Source organism: Piliocolobus tephrosceles, chromosome 14, assembly GCF_002776525.5.
Source record: "Piliocolobus tephrosceles isolate RC106 chromosome 14, ASM277652v3, whole genome shotgun sequence".
Taxonomy (NCBI): domain Eukaryota; kingdom Metazoa; phylum Chordata; class Mammalia; order Primates; family Cercopithecidae; genus Piliocolobus; species Piliocolobus tephrosceles.
The window spans coordinates 92,096,817-92,113,298 of record NC_045447.1 but is presented as its reverse complement, the minus strand read 5'-3'; the positions used below and the strand labels follow the sequence as shown (position 1 = coordinate 92,113,298).

General features: G+C 40.9%; 1 pseudogene; it reads left to right on the top strand.

The window, feature by feature from the left end:
• Positions 1-13,566: 13,566 nt before the first annotated feature.
• On the top strand, positions 13,567-14,848 carry LOC111543267 (annotated as a pseudogene).
• The last annotated feature ends 1,634 nt before the right edge of the window (positions 14,849-16,482 follow it).

Sequence of the window (16,482 nt, the reverse complement as noted above, 5' to 3'; positions counted from 1 at the left end):
GAAAAAGAAAAAAGTCATACAATTCAGAAAGTTTTACAAACAAAAGAAGCAAAATTCCTTCTTAGTTCTACTTCTTAGAGAAAACAATAGTTAACATTTTGCTGTGTCTCCTTCCAGAGTCTTTGTATCTGCATTGGCTTTAGTTATTGTTGCTACTTACTTATGTTATGGCAGGATCAGATTACTGCAGAGAAAACACTGGTGTTGCCAGGTGGCTGTTGGAATCCTGAAGTTCTTCTATTGACATAGTCAGAGGAGCCGCAGCCTGTTGGCACACCTGGAAGCCCTACCCGGTTGATCTGACATGGAATCTGTCTAGCCCACTTTGGAGAAGTAATCAGGCTTATACTTGATGCACTGTTTTTTTGTTTTTCTTTCCTCACTCTTTTCAAATATCTTCTCAATACTCAAGGGAGCAGGTGTTCACTAGGGATCTGGAAGTTCCCAGAGAAAAGGATATTTGTGTATTTATTTATTTATTTAGAGAGAGAGTCTTACTCTATTCCCCAGGCTGGAGTGCAGTAGCGTGATCTTGGCTCACTGCAACCTCTGCCTTCCAGGTGCAAGTGATTTTCCTGCCTCAGCCTCCTGAGTAACTGGGATTACAAGCACCTGCCACCACTCCTGGCTAATTTTTTGTATGTTTAGTAGAGACAGGGTTTTGTCATGTTGGCCAGGCTGGTGTCAAACTCCTGAGCTCAGGTGATCTGCCCACCTTGGCCTCCCAAACTGCTGGGATTATAGGCGTGAGCCACCACACCCGGCCAGAAAAGGACATTTATTGACTCAGTGTATTCACAGTTCGGTTTCTACAGGGAAAAGAAAGTGGCTTTCTAAGACATACTGAGTGCAGCTAGTAAACCAAGAAGGGTGGCAGCCCAGGACTGTGGGGAAAGAGCAAGGAGAGGGAGGCTGCCTAGGAGACAACTCTGAGAGATGTTAAGGGGCCCATGGCCTGGGATGAATAAATGGCTTTCAGCCACCAGGCCCAAATCTATCAGCTACTTCTCCATTATCTTAAGTGGTTGTACTTCCATATCATGTACTGATGAGTGTGATATTCTCAAACTTCCTTTAATTAATTTTATTTAAAAACTTAGACACAGGAGGCTGTGGCAGTGGGTATTGACACTTGGGTCAGGGAGAAGAGAAGAGAGAAGCAAGGTGGAGTTAGAGGTTTGGATGGACCACCGAAGTCCCTCATTTCCTTCTTAGAAGTGGAAGGGGTCTGCTGTGGATCAGGAGGGAGGAGGAGCTGCCTGCCCTCCCCCCACCTACCTGCACTGTCATCTTTTTTGCCTTGGTCTTTGCATGGTGAGTGGCAGGGCCCGGGGAGGACTCAGTATCCTTCAAGTGAGGAGAGAATGGCATCTCCCAGCCCTGGACCTCCAGAACACTGGGGTATTATTAGTGTCCTAGGGCTGCTGGAACAAAGTCCCAAAACATAGGTGGCTGAAAACAACACAGATTTACTCTCTCACAGTTCTGAAGGTTAGAAGTCTGAATTCAAGGTGGTGGCAAGGCTGTGTTCTCTCTGATGTCTCTAGGGGAGAAAACTTCCTTGCCTCTCCTGGCTTCTGCTGTTTGCCATCAATCCTTGGCCTTCCTTAGCTTGTAGATGAATCACTCCAGTCTTCGCCTCCATCTCCTTGCGTGTCCTCAAGTAGTTTTCACATGGCCATGTTGGTATAAAGGCCCACCCTACTCCAATATGACCTCATCTTAACTAGTTACATCTGCAACAACCCTACTTCCAAATAAGGTCACATTCTGAGGTCCTGGGGATTCGAACTTAGACATATCTCTTTTGGGGGACACAATGCATCCTATACTAAGTAGTAAGAAAGAAATGCTGCTTTCAAGTTTTGGAAATTTCTGTTTTTCATGGAATATAGTTTTGCAAAATTTTCATAAAATTCCTTGACAATACATATACTCGTGATGGACCCTAGAAATACTGTTATGGTGGGATGGAATTCTGACTCTGAAGGATTTGCAAGGAAGAGTCTTGCTGCCCTCAGCACTGGCACACTGCTTAGCTAGGTAGAAGTGGAACTAGAGGATGCCAGAACGGAGGAGGAGGGCTGTCAGGAGTGAAACCAGGACAGAAACATGGAGGCAAGGGAAGAAGTACAGCCAGGGATTGAAATCTGGAGTAGGGCTGGCTGCGGTGGCTCACTCTTCTAATCCCAGCACTTTGGGAGGCTGAGGCGGGGGGATCCCTTGAGGTCAGGAGTTTGAGACCAGGCTGGCCAACACGGTGAAACCCCATCTCTACTAAAAATATGAAAATTAGCTGGGCATGGAGGTGGGTGCCTGTAGTACCAACTACTCCGGAGGTTGAGGCAAGAGAGTCGCTTGAACCTGGGAGGTGGAAGTTGCAGTGAGCTGAGATTGTACCACTGCACTCCAGGCCTCCATCCTGTGTGACAGAGTGAGACTCTGTCAAAAAAAAAAAAAAAAGAAGAAGAAGAAAATAAAAAAGGCAATCTGGACCAGGAAAGTTACCAAGCACAGAGACAGCTACATTCCCCCTCTCCCAACCTGCACATGGTTTGTTCTCCCTTCTCATTGTGTCTGTTTTTTTCTCTCTTTCCCTAGACACTGTTTCTCTGTGCCACATGCACACAGCTCACAGCTTCCTCTTCATCACATCATGTTCAACTGCACACGCCCACTTGGGGCTACCTAGCATCCTTGTTTCCCAGCTCTCTTTTCTGGGAGAAAGAGCCTGATTCGACTGGAGGCATGGGAAACATCATTGAGTATGTAGGACTGCTCCTTGTGGATGGCTTCAGCTAACTACTGTGAGAATGAAGATACTGAACATTTTATAGAGATCTTTAAAAGATAAATATTACAGGACTTGCTAATATATTTGTGTGAAGGGTGAAAGAAGTCAAAGGTAATTTCCAAATATTGGTGTCTGCAAGCAGGTAGATGGTATATGAGGAGACACTAGGCTATGTCCCAGTAACAAATGACTCCTGGCATGGACTGAATTGTGGTCCCCCATCCAGCATCCAAATTCACAAGTAGAAGTCCTAACTTCCAGCTTCCTGGTATCATAGTGGAAAAGTGTAGGAAGGTAGAGTTCAGTGGGAATCAAATCAAAAAGATAAAGTACAAAGAAATGTGGGGAAAAGCGCTTAAGGGATCCCGTCACATTGGACTGAGAAGTCCTGCAATGAAAACTTTATGAGACATATTTGTCTACAAAATAGCCCCCCATCCCTTCTTTTCTATTAACATCAAACAGAGTTCCAAAGAATGTACTTTGGGAAACATTCCTGTTGACAAAGTAAAGACTGTACATTAAAGAAAGTCCACAGTAACATCTTCCATCTGTACTTAAAACCACAGAATTTTGAGGACTGCTTGAGAGCAAGTAAATAATCTGGTATAGGGGTTTTCAAACTTTATTTCATACCAAGTGTTACAGAGAACACTAATACAAAAACAAAAGTCCGGACGTGGTGGCTTATGCCTGTAATCCCAGCACTTTGGGAGGCCGGGGCGGGGGGCGGGGGGTGGGGGAGTGGGGGAGCAGTCACTTGAGGTCAGAAGTTCAAGACCAGGCTGGCCAACATTGTGAAGCCCCGTCTCTACTAAAAATACAAAAATTAGCTGGGTATTGTGGTGGGCGCCTGTAATCCCAGCTACTCGGGAGGCTGAGGCAGAAGAATCACTTGAACTTAGGAGGTGGAGGTTGCAGTGAGCCAAGATCGAGCCACTGTACTTCAGCCTGGGTGACAGAATGAGACTCCATCTCAAACAAAACAAAACAAAAAAACAAAGATAGGCAGAGCTGTTCTGGTTTCACCAGGCCTGAGATTAGTGCCCCATCTTCATTAGTACTTCTAACATACTAACGTACATCTCCCACAACCACCCCCGAGAAGCCTACGAATTAGAGAAACGTTACCTAAAAAGCCACAGTCTAAGACAAGCTCCTTGTTCTTGGATGGGAAGAAGACAGCAAAGAGAGTTAGACAACTAATGGCACAGCTGGGTCTACAGTACAGGTCTCCAGCCCCAGCAAGCAGAGCGTATTTTCTATTGTATTACGTGGCCCGTGTCCTTGTCCTTCCCCGGCTTGTGTATCTCCCTGTGATTGCTGTGTTTCTCTGTTGATTCCTAATATCACAGCATCAGTGAACATAATGAATTCTGTTCCTCTCAAGAATCTCCCTGGGAGTAAGTGTTACCCAGAGAAGCATTTAGCCATTACTGGTGCACTAAATAATAGTATGCTAAATGGCATGAACGTGTTAATGTTTCTATCCAACTGTCAAACATACCGAAAGAAAGTGATTTGGCTACGTGGCAGATTCTGCCTCATAGATTAATAGCCTTTTTAAAAAGCTGGTTTATTGCAATGTCAGAATGACATAAAAATGATTTTGAGAACAAAATTCTCAACAGATTCAACTTTTGAAGATTTAGATATGAACAGGCACAGGCAGCACATTTTTGCCCACTGACTCTGCTGAAAGGTTTCAGAAGCATTTATACAAATATCAAAGAAGCACTAACAACATCCAAGCCTGTGCATGTTGCTTGGCTAAGGCCTCATCTACTTTACCAATGTGCCCTTGGGAATGGTATTACCATAAAAGCCAAAACTTGTATATTAGGTTTTATAAATAATGGAAAACAAGTAATTGAGATAGCAGTGCCAATAGCTAAAAAGTACATTGCTCACAGCTGCTTGAAAGCTCTCATACTGTAATGCAGGAATTACGTTGGTAAATGGACCCACTTAATATCAACCAATGTTTTTCTTTTACACACATTTACAGAGGTTTGTTTTGGTTGCTTACAAGAAGGAGGGTTGTCTGATTTTATAAAAATAATATCATTCTATGCTTGTTATTTTGTACCAGGCTTTTTTCATTTAAAAAGATCAGAAACAGATCTCTAAATACTAAGCTATCTCATTCTTTTAATAACTGCATAATATCTTGTAGCATGAATCTTTGCCGATTTATGCAATGATTTCTGTATTTATAGTGAGGTTGTTTTCTTGTTCTGTGACAGCATTGGATATTTGCAGTCTTTACAATCTTTGTTATGAGGAAAAATACCTTGTTGCTTTAATTGGTATTTTCTAATCAACAGCAAGGCCAAGCTAACTTCTTCTGTTCCTTGGCCATTTAGAATTTTCTTGTCTCTAAATTGATTGTGCAAATATTTGCCTGTATTTCTATTTAGGCAATTTAATTTTTGTCAATGGGTAAAAATAGTTTGCATATTAGAGATCAGCCACAAGCCTATCTTGTCTTTTAAATTTGTTTATATTTTCCTCTATCATCAAGAAATTTTGAAGTTTAATGTTGTCAAAATTTTCAGTCTTTTTTCTTTTATTTATGTATTTTATTTAGAAATCTCTTCTGATCCAGAGATCATAAAGATTTTTTTCTGAAAGTCTTTGAAATTTTGTTTTATCACATTTTATATCTTTGATCGTTCTGGCATTTATATTTTTAGATGGTATGAGGTAGGGATCTCGCATTATTTTGTTACATGAGAAAACCAATTTTCCTTTCATCTTAATTATTTTCCATCTTTAAAGGGTTTTCCTCAAATGCATCTTTTTAGCTGGGTTGCAGGCATATCTATATTATAGTTCACAGGAAGAAGAAAAGGAAATTACCAAAGTAAAAGATTTTATTTTAACTAAGTAAAGCCAATGTTGCACACACCACTTCTACTCACATTACAATGGCCAGAACTTAATGACAAGGCCATAGAGAACAATAAAATATGCTAGGAAAGTAACCGTTAGCTAAGCAGCCATGTGCCAAGGAAAAGGTAAGATTGGATTTCAGTAAACAGCCAGAAGACTCCACCAATATTCATTTCTCCCATCTTTAATAATAAAGCAAGTGTTATTTAAGAGAACAATACCTTTAACTGAAATTTTAAAAAACTCTCTTGCTGCTTGCTATGGTCATGTAACTATAGGTAGACTGTATGTAGACATTGATAGGAGAGATTTCTTGGACAGATGCTTCAAATATGGGTTGATGTTTTGGTATACCATTTTGTCCTTCCCACTCCATTTCTTCCTGTTACCAGGCATGTGTACATTATTGCTGATGTTCCAGCAAGTGTCTTGGGAACATGAGAATATTGAGAATGAAAATCAAGCACTCAGGAACTATAACACATAAAATGATAACTGTTGTAAAACAAAACAGTTTCATGAGCTTGAGGTGGGCAAAAACTACAATTTATAAATGAAAATATTGATGATTGGACCATATTCAATTTAAGAACTTTTGTTCATCCAAAGACGCTGTTAAGAGTAAAAAGTAACTAATATACAAAATATGTAAGAAACTTAATTCAATAGCAAGAAAACAAATAACCCAGTAAAAAAATGGCAAAAGACCTGAATAGACATTTCTCAAAAGAAGACATACAAATGGCCAACAAATATATGAAAACATGCTCAACTTCACAAATCACTAGAGAAATGCAATTTAAATCCATAATGAGGTAAGACCTCACACCTGTTAGAATGAATGGCTATCATAAAAAAAAATGAAAGATAATAAGTATCAGCAAGGATGTGGAGAAAAGGGAAACCTGATACACTGCTGGTGAGAACGTAAATTAGTGCAGCCATTTTGGAAAACAGCATGAGCGTTCTTAAAAACTAGCAATAGAATTGCCATGTGATTCAGCAATCCCACTTCTGGGTATGTAGTCAAAGGAACTGAAATTAGAATGTCCAAGGGATATCTGCAGTTCCATGTTCTCTGCAGCATTATTCACAATAGCCAAGATATGGAAGCAATCTAAATATCCATTAATAGATTGAGATATACAGATAATATGATATATACACATAATGGAATACTATTCAGCCTTAAAAAGAAGAAATTTTGTCATTTGCAAGCACTTATGAACCTAGAGGACATTATGATAAGTGAAATATCCAGGCACAGAAAGACAAATGATCATATTTTCATGGGGAATCTAAAAAAGTCAAATTCACAGAAGCAGAGAGTAGAATGGTGGTCACCAGAGACTGCGGGTGAAGATGGGGAAAGGAGAGAGATTGGTTAAAGAGTACAAAGTTTCTGTTACACCCGAGGAATAAATTTTAGTGATCTATTATGCAACATGGTAACTAGAGTTAATAATAATGTGTCATATATTTCAAAATTGCCAGAAGAGTAGATTTTAGATGTTCTCACCACACACAAAAAAATAGTAAGCTGGTGAGGTGACGGATTGTTAATTAGCCTGATTTAATCATTTCACAATATATTTGTATGTAAACATCATATTATACCCCATTATATCTATCTATCTATGTATCTATCTATCTATCTATCTATCTATCTATCTATCTATCTATCTATCTATCTATCATCTATCATTACTATTTGTCAAGTAAACAAAATAAATAAATAAATAAGTAAAATGTTTTCAAAAAGAGTAAAAAATAAACTGTTTTCTCTGCTTACTTTTATGATTTTCAGGCTGGGCGCAGTGGCTCACGCCTGTAATCCCAGCACTTTGGGAGGCCGAGGTGGGCGTATCATGAGGTCAGGAGATCGAGACCATCCTGGCCAACACGGTGAAACCCCATTTCTACTAAAAATTACGAAAAAATTAGCTGGGCATGGTTGCAGACACCTGTAGTCCCAGCTACTTGGGAGGCTGAGGCAAGAGAATGGCGTGAACCTGGGAGGTGGAGCTTGCAGTGAGCTGAGATCACGCCACTGCACTCCAGCCTGGGTGACAGTGAGACTCTGTCTTAAAAAAAAAAAAAGATTTTCAATTTAGTGTTGGTCCTCAGCAATTTGAGTATCGTGTGACTTTAGGTGGATTTCTTCATGGTTACCTTGCTTGGGGTTCGTTAAACTCTTTGGATGTGTGGGTTATCCTTGTCACCAAACATGAAAATGTATTCAACCACGATTTCTGTTGGGAACAGGCCCCCAAATCTGGCCATAAACTGGCCCCAAAACTGCCTGTAAACAAAATCTCTGTGACGTTGTGACATGTTGGTGATGGCTGTGATGCCCACGCTGAAGGTTGTGGGTTTACCAGAATGAGGGCAAGGAATACCTGGCCCACCAGGGCGGAAAACCACTTAAAGACATTCCTAAACCACAAACAATAGCATGACTGATCTGCGCCTTAAGGACATGATCCTGCTGCAGATAACTAGCCAAACCCATCCTTTATTTTGGCCCATCCCTTTGTTTCCTATAATCTATAGATTATAGTTAATCTATAATCTATAGAAACAATGCTTGTGACTAGTTTACTGTCAGTAAATATGTGGGTAAATCTCTGTTCGAGGCTCTCAGTTCTGAAGGTTATGAGACCCCTGATTTCCCACTCCACACCCTGTATTTCTATGCATGTGTCTTTAATTCCTCTAGTGCCATTGAATTAGGGTCTCCACTACCAAGCTGTTCTCGGCAATTTCTTCAGACTTTATTGATTTTTGTCCTAGATATGGTTCAAATGTGCCTGCTTCTTCACATAAGTAGAAATTTTGTATTGTATGCTGGATTTTAGCTGCTATTTTCTTGAGTATCTGGATTTTGTTGATTCCTTAACAGGGTTTTGAGCTCTGTTCTGAAAGGCGGGCAATTTATTGAGAATTAGTTTAATCCTTCCAAGTCATCTTTACAAGATTTGTTTGGGAAAGTCTAAAGCGGTGCTTCCCTCTTTCATGCTAAATTAGCCCTCTTCCTAAGTTATGGCCTTTCTCAGGCCTCTATTGTATGCTCTGGGTGTTCAGTACATTCTCTCTGCTTGGGGTGGTCAGGACTCAAATGTCCATGACGCTTTCACTAGCCCTGGAAATTGTTCTTCTCACGGCACACTGACAGTCGTTCTTTCCCTGGTAATAGTTCTTTTCTGGGCATGTGCAGTAACCCTGTGCATGACTAGTTCAGTGTCTGGCGTACTATGCAGATTTCTGGATCTTCTTTTCAACACCACTCTCTTCTTCCAGGAAAATTCTGGACATCTCAGGATTCTTGAATTACAGCCTCTTTCTCCTCACCTCATTGATACTGCTATGCTCTGTCTGGGCCACCTATCCTCACACCAATATGCAGAACGTATGTCTGTGCAGAAATCCAGGGTGTTTATGGGTCTCACTGTATTTATTTCCCTTCTCTCAGGGATCACAGTTTTGGAATACCTATTGAAAAAAAAGTCTAAAAACAGTCACAATAGATTTTATTTTGTTTTGTTTTTAGCCATGAGAGTATAGTATCAATGATCTCATCATGGCTGGAAATTTCTCATGTTTCATTGGCAAAAGCCCCTCTCCCACATGAAGTGTACTTTTCCTGAGATCAAGAAATCTTCATTCAACATCTGAACAAAATCAGCGTTCTAATGAGATTTTCAAAAGAAGGCCAGTGGTATGTGGAGTCGGGAAGATACTTGCTGGCGAGGGGGTCATTATATTTTTCATCATAGATAATCCTACTTTATTCTCTGGTTACTTTTAAGGTCTCCCTTTTTTCTTTTTCACTATGATGTAGCCATTGAGGAAGTATTTTTATCCTGCTTAGGATTCATGATTTCCCTCTCATCTGGAAATGGATGTATTTCATTAATTATTGAAAATTTCCCATTATTAAATAAGTAAATATTGCCTCATTATTCTCTTTATTTTCCTCCTTTGGAGAACTTAGCTATAAATTAGACCTTTTCCTTCTATCTGTCAGTTTACCACTGTCTTTCATACTTCTCTTGCCGTATTTTGTGTGCATTCTCAGATCTGTCCTCTGTTTACCTAGCTGTCACTTGAGTTGTGAGTAGTCAGATGTTTAATCTGCCCAACAAGTTTATAACTTCAACACTTCACATTTTTCATTTCTATATATAAGTATTATTTGGTTCTTTACAAACATGGCCAATTCATCCCCCCCACCCCTACCTCCATTATCCTCTTTTTACTGGTACAATTTATCAGTTGTTTTGATCTGGGCTGTAAGTAATAAAAGACCAAGTGCAAATTATTTGAACTATAAGAAGTATACTCCACACAATAAAAATTTCAAAGACAGGGCAGCTCCAGAGTAGTTAAATTCAGTGGATCAATTATATCATCGAGGACTCAGGGTCTTTCCATGTTTCTGTTCTGCATCCTTAATGTTTGACAGTGCCTTGGGCCTTTCCCCTCATGGTTCACAAGATAGCTGCAGCAGCAGCTCCAAGCACCTCATCCTCACATAGATTGTCTAGTGGCAGAAAGAGGATATCACTTCAAATGTCCATGTATATGAACCAAGAAGACTTTTCCATAAACTTCACAGCAGATTTTCCTCATGTCTTGTTGACTACAATTGTGCTGCACAATGTTCTTAAATTATAAGGAGATGGAATTACCGTAACTGATTTACACGAATCACGATCTGTCTCCTCTGACTGGGCAGTAACCCAGGCTCCCCTGGAGCTCTAGCTGCTTTAAAATCTAAAAAAAAGTATAATAACATCTGTGATAAGCCAGAAATTGGGAGAAATAGCCATTCGGTAAATAATCAATAGTATCTATTATAGCATTTATTCCTTTAGAAAAATCTAACTATATAAATATTAATAAATACTTCTTTTAAAGAATTGTTCAGATTATTTTATTACTTTCATTCTTAGAGTCATAATCCTCCTATATTATGTTTTGACTGTCTCAGAGTTGATCACTTCCCCATGAGGCATGTAATTTTCTTATAATGAGCATAGCAATTGTGTTCCCTGGTGGGAATTTCATAAACACAGAGCCATAAAAGTGGTCTGTGTTTTTATTATGTTTGTTTAAATGTTTACTTCAGCTGAGGCTTCCCTAATCCAAAACCTGTTTTATTTATTTGTTTTTGTGAGTTGTAGTTTTGTTCTTGTTGCCCAGGTTGGAGTGCAATGGCACGATCTCGGCTCACTGCAACCTCCGCCTCCTGGGTTTAAGTGATTCTCCTGCCTCAGCTTCCTGAGTAGCTGGGACTACAGGCGTGCGCTACTATGCCTGGCTAATTTTGTATTTTTAGTAGAGGCAGGATTTCACCATGTTGGCCAGGCTGGTCTCTAACTCCTGACCTCAGGTGATCCACCCACTTCAGCCTCTCAAAGTGCTGGGATTACAGGCGTGATCCACCACGCCTCGCCTGAAACATGTTTTTATATTAATATTTCAATGTGAGGAATGCCATACTAAATGTGTAATATACATTTTTATTCCACCCTATGCATGGTCCAAATGTGGGGCTTTGATTTCTAACAGTAGGCGTGTTTAATCCCTACCTGGAGGCTCATAGAGCCAAGCGATCTTTTGGTCACCCAGAACCAGGGACATAGTTTTTTTCAGCTCTCCTTTTCCAGAAGTGGCAGCCCTTCTAGAAGCCTGGTTTTATCTAGAATTTATCCTTTTCAACAAGGCTGTTTTCTTGCCCAAATCTAGGGAAATCTGATCCCCATGGGAGTTGTGCTATGGTGGCCATCCACATCATACTGTAGCACCTCCTTCTGGTGGGTGCTTGCAGCCTCTAGAGACTGTATTCCATCTGAGCTCTCTGGAGAATCTCCTCTTTGTTTTGAGCTGTTAAGTATTGACTTTTTTTAAACCCATATTTTATCCAGCAGTTCAGTGTGCTTGTGGTTGAGGGAGGGGGGTCCATATTAGTTCATTTACCATATTAACAAAATGTTTTTAAAGCTTTTTAAAAAAACTTTATTTAATCCACTTAATGATTTTTTTTTTTCAGATGATAATTGGGGGTGTGGGTATTTAGAAGAGCTACTTACAAAAGTTTTGTCTGTCGATTTTGTATTCTGTGTATCTTGTGGAACAAATAAAAGTTCAATTTTGGGGGGGTTGGTTTTCTGTACATGCAGTCATATTGCCTGAAAATAATAATTTTGTTTCCTATTTTCCAACATGTGTACCTCATACCAGTTTTCTTTGCTGCTTTATTTCATTGTCTATAATTTTCTACGATGAATAGTAGTGGTGTAAGGATCAACATGTCTACCTTTACTAGAGGTGATTCTAAGTTGCTTTTTTTTTTTTTTTTAATCGAATAGTGATGGGTAGGAGATGCACTGCCCATCCCCTTTTAAGGAAAGACTTGCTGCTACAATTCCTTCGGGTATTTCCTCAACTTCAGGGAGCTGCCTCGGCCAAGAGTACACCCTTCCTGCGGTGCCGGGCATCCAATTATTGATCGAGGCAGGGGTATAAAAACCAGATTTTATAGGTTCAGTGCAGGACACCACTGATGGGCTCTCTCTCTTTTTCTGCCGAATCCTGCTGCCTTCTCCTTTCCCCAGGGAGTGAATCCTAATAAAGCATCTGCTTTCAGAGAACACAGCCTGAAGTTTTCTTTTCCTCCAGGTTGTTTAGAGTTTATAAAACAAAAAAGAATCACACTGAATTCTATCAAATGTTTACCTAGTATCTAGTGAGATAATCATGAATTTCACTTCTATTGGTCAAAAACATAATGAATTATACTATTAGATTTCCATTCTTAAATCCATAGTGGAAAATCTACTTTTTAAATTAGAAGCATTTAAAAAAAAATTCTGCTATATTTTAGTTGCTAGAAAGTTATTAAGAAATCTTGCCTCTGTTCATAAGTCATACTATTCTGTAATTTCTGTTTGTTTCCTTTAATTCTATTGTCTTTGTGAGCTTTGGTAACAGGGTTATGCCAGCCTTGCAGGATAATTTGGGGGAACTTTGTATTTTTAATAATGTTCTGAGAGAGCTTACAAACATAGGGGTTACCTGGTTTCTGAAAGTTTGTTTGCACTCAGCTATAAAACCATTTATGTCTGGCGCCTTTTATTAGAAAGAAGATGAAGTTTTGATTATCTGGAAAGTTGTTTTTTTTTTTTTTTTTGAGACAGAGTTTCACTCTTGTTGCCTAGGCTGGACTGCAGCAGCGCGACCTCGGCTCACTGCAACCTCCCCGTCCCAGATCCAAGTGATTCTGCTGCCTCAGCCTCTGGAGTAGCTGGGACTACAGGCATGTGCCACCATGCCTGGCTAACTTTTTGTATTTAGTAGTGACGTGATTTCACCATGTTGGCCAAGCTGGTCTCGAACTCCTGACCTCAGGTGATTCACTCGCCTTGGTCTCTGAAAGTGCTGGGATTACAGGCATGAGACACCGTGCCTGTCCTATCTTGCAGTTTTATTTGTGGCCTTTCTTTTGTTTTATTTGGTGATTAATATTTTTCTAGATAGTAATCTGTTTCCTCTTTCAATATTTATTTTCATAAAGTTTAACATATTGTTCTTTTTAATTTTTAAATGTTCTTGATTGCATTTATATTCTATTTCCCTTCCTAATGAGTTTATGTGTGTGTCCCTTCTTCTTTTGTTCTTGATCAATCTTAACAAAGTTTGTCTATTTAATTTTATTATACTCATCAAAGAATAAGCATTTAGTTTCCTTTTAAGAACTATTAATTTCCGCTGCTCTGTTGCCTGCCACGGCTGCCCAAGCCTGAGTGGTTCACTGCACCATGAAGACAGATTCCAGACGCCAGCAACTGGTGCCTCCAATCCCAGACATAGCTATGTCCAGCAAAGGCTCCATGTTCTGGCCTATCGTGGCGGCCTGGACACCTCCTGCGTCCTCATGTGGCTGAAGGAACAAGGCTATGATGTCATTGCCTACCTAGCCAACATTTCACTATGTTGGCCATGGTTTCACCATGTTGGCCAGGAGGAAGACTTGGAGGAAGCCAGGAGGAAACTGAAGCTTGGGGCCACAAAGGTGTTCATTGAGGATGCCAGCAGGGAGTTTGTGGAGGCGTTTGTCTGACCGGCCATGCAGTCCAGCACACTGTATGAGGACCGCTGCCCCCTGGGCACCTCTCTCGCCAGGCCCTGCATTGCCTGCAAACAAATGGAAATTGCCCAGCGGGAGGGGGCCAGGTATGTGTCCCATGGCGCCACGGGAAAGGGGACCGATCAGGTCCCATTTGAGCTCACCTGCTACTCATTGGGCCCCCAGATAAAGGTCATTGTTCCCTTTATTGCGGTCCCTGAACCGGTTGTAGGAACAACCGGTTCAGGGACTGCAATGACCTGATGGAAGAATACACAAAAGAAACATGGGATTCCTATCCTGGTCACTCCTAAGAACCTGTGGAGCATGGACAAGAACCTCATGCACATCAGCTGTGAGGCTGGAATCCTGAAGAACCCCAAGAACCAAGTGCCTCCAGGTCTCTACACGAAGACCCATGACCCAGCCAAAGCCTCCAACACCCCTTATATTCTCGAGATTGAATTTTAAAAAGGGGTCCCTGTGAAGATGACCAACGTCAAGGATGGCACCACCCACCAGACCTCCTTGGAGCTCTTCATATACCTAAACGAAGTCGTGGGCAAGCAGGGCGTGGCTGCATTGACATTGTGGAGAACCGCTTCACTGGAATGAAGTCCCGAGGTATCTATGAGGCCCCAGCAGGCACCATCATTTACCACGCTCATTTAGACATCGAGGCCTTCACCATGGACCAGGAAGTGCGCAAAATCAAACAAGGCCTGGGTTGGGAATTTGCTGAGCTGGTGTGTAACAGTTTCTGGCACAGCCCAGAGTGTGAATTTGTCCGCCACTGCATCACCAAGTTCCAGGAGTGAGTGGAAGGGAAAAATGCAGGTGTCCATCCTCAAGGGCCAGGTGTACATCCCTGCAGCCGGGAGTCCCCACTGTCTATCTACAATGAGGAGCTGGTGAGCATGAAAGTGCAGGGTAATTATGAGCCAACTGATGCTACTGGGTTCGTCAATATCAGTTCCCTCAGGCTGAGGGAATATCATCGACTCCAGAGCAAGGTCACTGCCAAATAGACCCCTGTACAATGAGGAGCTGAGGCCTCCTCAATTTGCAGATCCCCCAAGTACAGGAGCTAATTGTTGTGATAATTTGTAATTGTGACTTGCTCTCCCCAGCTGGCAGAGTAGTGGGGCTGCCAGGCCCCAGCTTTGTTCCCTGGTCCCCCTGAAACCTGTCCTCATCAAAGGGAAGGGTGGGGAGCAGATGCAGTAGAGAGCTATAAAATGACAATTAAAAGGAAAAAGAAAAGAACTATTAATTTCCTTTTCATTTTATTGATTTCTTCTCATATCTTTATTGATCACTTCCTTTCTTTGTCTTGTTTTGCTTTTATTTTTTAATCATTACTATTTATTAATAAATGTGTTTCTCTCTGTATCTTTGGCTATATCCTATTGACAGTACATGGGCTTCTGATAATCATTTATTAACAGTTAACTGGTAATTTAGCTTTTTAAAATCTGCAACTCATGATTTGCTTAGAAAACTATTTTTAAATTCCAGTTGTATGACTTAAACATACACATACAAATACCCTTTAATATTGATTTTTAAATTATATTTGATTATTGTCAAAGAATGTAACTTAGTAGATTTCCCTAGAATTTTGAGTTTTTTAAATAGCCCAATGTTTGGTCCAGAGTGACACGTTTTTCAAGGCTATTCAAAAAACAGCCCAGAGGTCTTTTTTTAAAACACCTATTATGCCATAAATTCATAGGGAATAGGTTCCAGTAGCTCGTAACTCCTTCCCTTTGGTTCTCACAAAGTGTGCTTCTCTGGGTGGAGCAGGCTGGAGCTTCAGTTGAACCCACTTACCTTTCTCTTTGGCTTCTTTCTTTTTCTGATCATTTTCCTTCACGCGTTTCAGGAAGCTATCTCAGCTCTTAGGGTGCTTAATGTGCTCAATATGCACATTAATTCTCCTGGCAAGAATCTTGCCCTTGTTTGTTTACAACAATGCCAGCAGCATGCTGGGGAATATTGGAGACTCTTCCAGTTTCGCCATGGTCACACTTGTGGGGCGTTCCTTTCTGAACAGTACCCATTCCCTTGATGTCTGCAATATCATCTTTCTTATAGATTCACATATACGTGGCCAAAGGAACACCTCCATGTTTTCTAAAAGGCCTAGAGAACATATATCGGGTGCCTCTCCACTTTCCCTTTGTGTTCGTCATTTTGGCAAATTACTGGAAGATGGCGGATCTGGCTGAAAGGCAAAAAAACAAGAACATAATTTTCTGTTCATTGAGAACATAGTTAAGAATACAGCCATTAAATCATTCTTACAGGCCGGGCGCGGTGGCTCAAGCCTGTAATCCCAGCACTTTGGGAGGCCGAGACGGGCGGATCACGAGGTCAGGAGATTGAGACCATCCTGGCTAACCCGGTGAAACCCCGTCTCTACTAAAAAATAAAAAAAATTAGCCAGGCGAGGTGGCGGGCGCCTGTAGTCCCAGCTACTCAGGAGGCTGAGGCAGGAGAATGGCATAAACCCGGGAGGCGGAGCTTGCAGTGAGCTGAGATCCGGCCACTGCACTCCAGCCTGGGCGACAGAGCGAGACTCCGTCTCAAAAAAAATAAAAATAAAAAAAAAATAAAAATCATTCTTACTAATTGGATATTTTAATTTGCAATGTCTTAT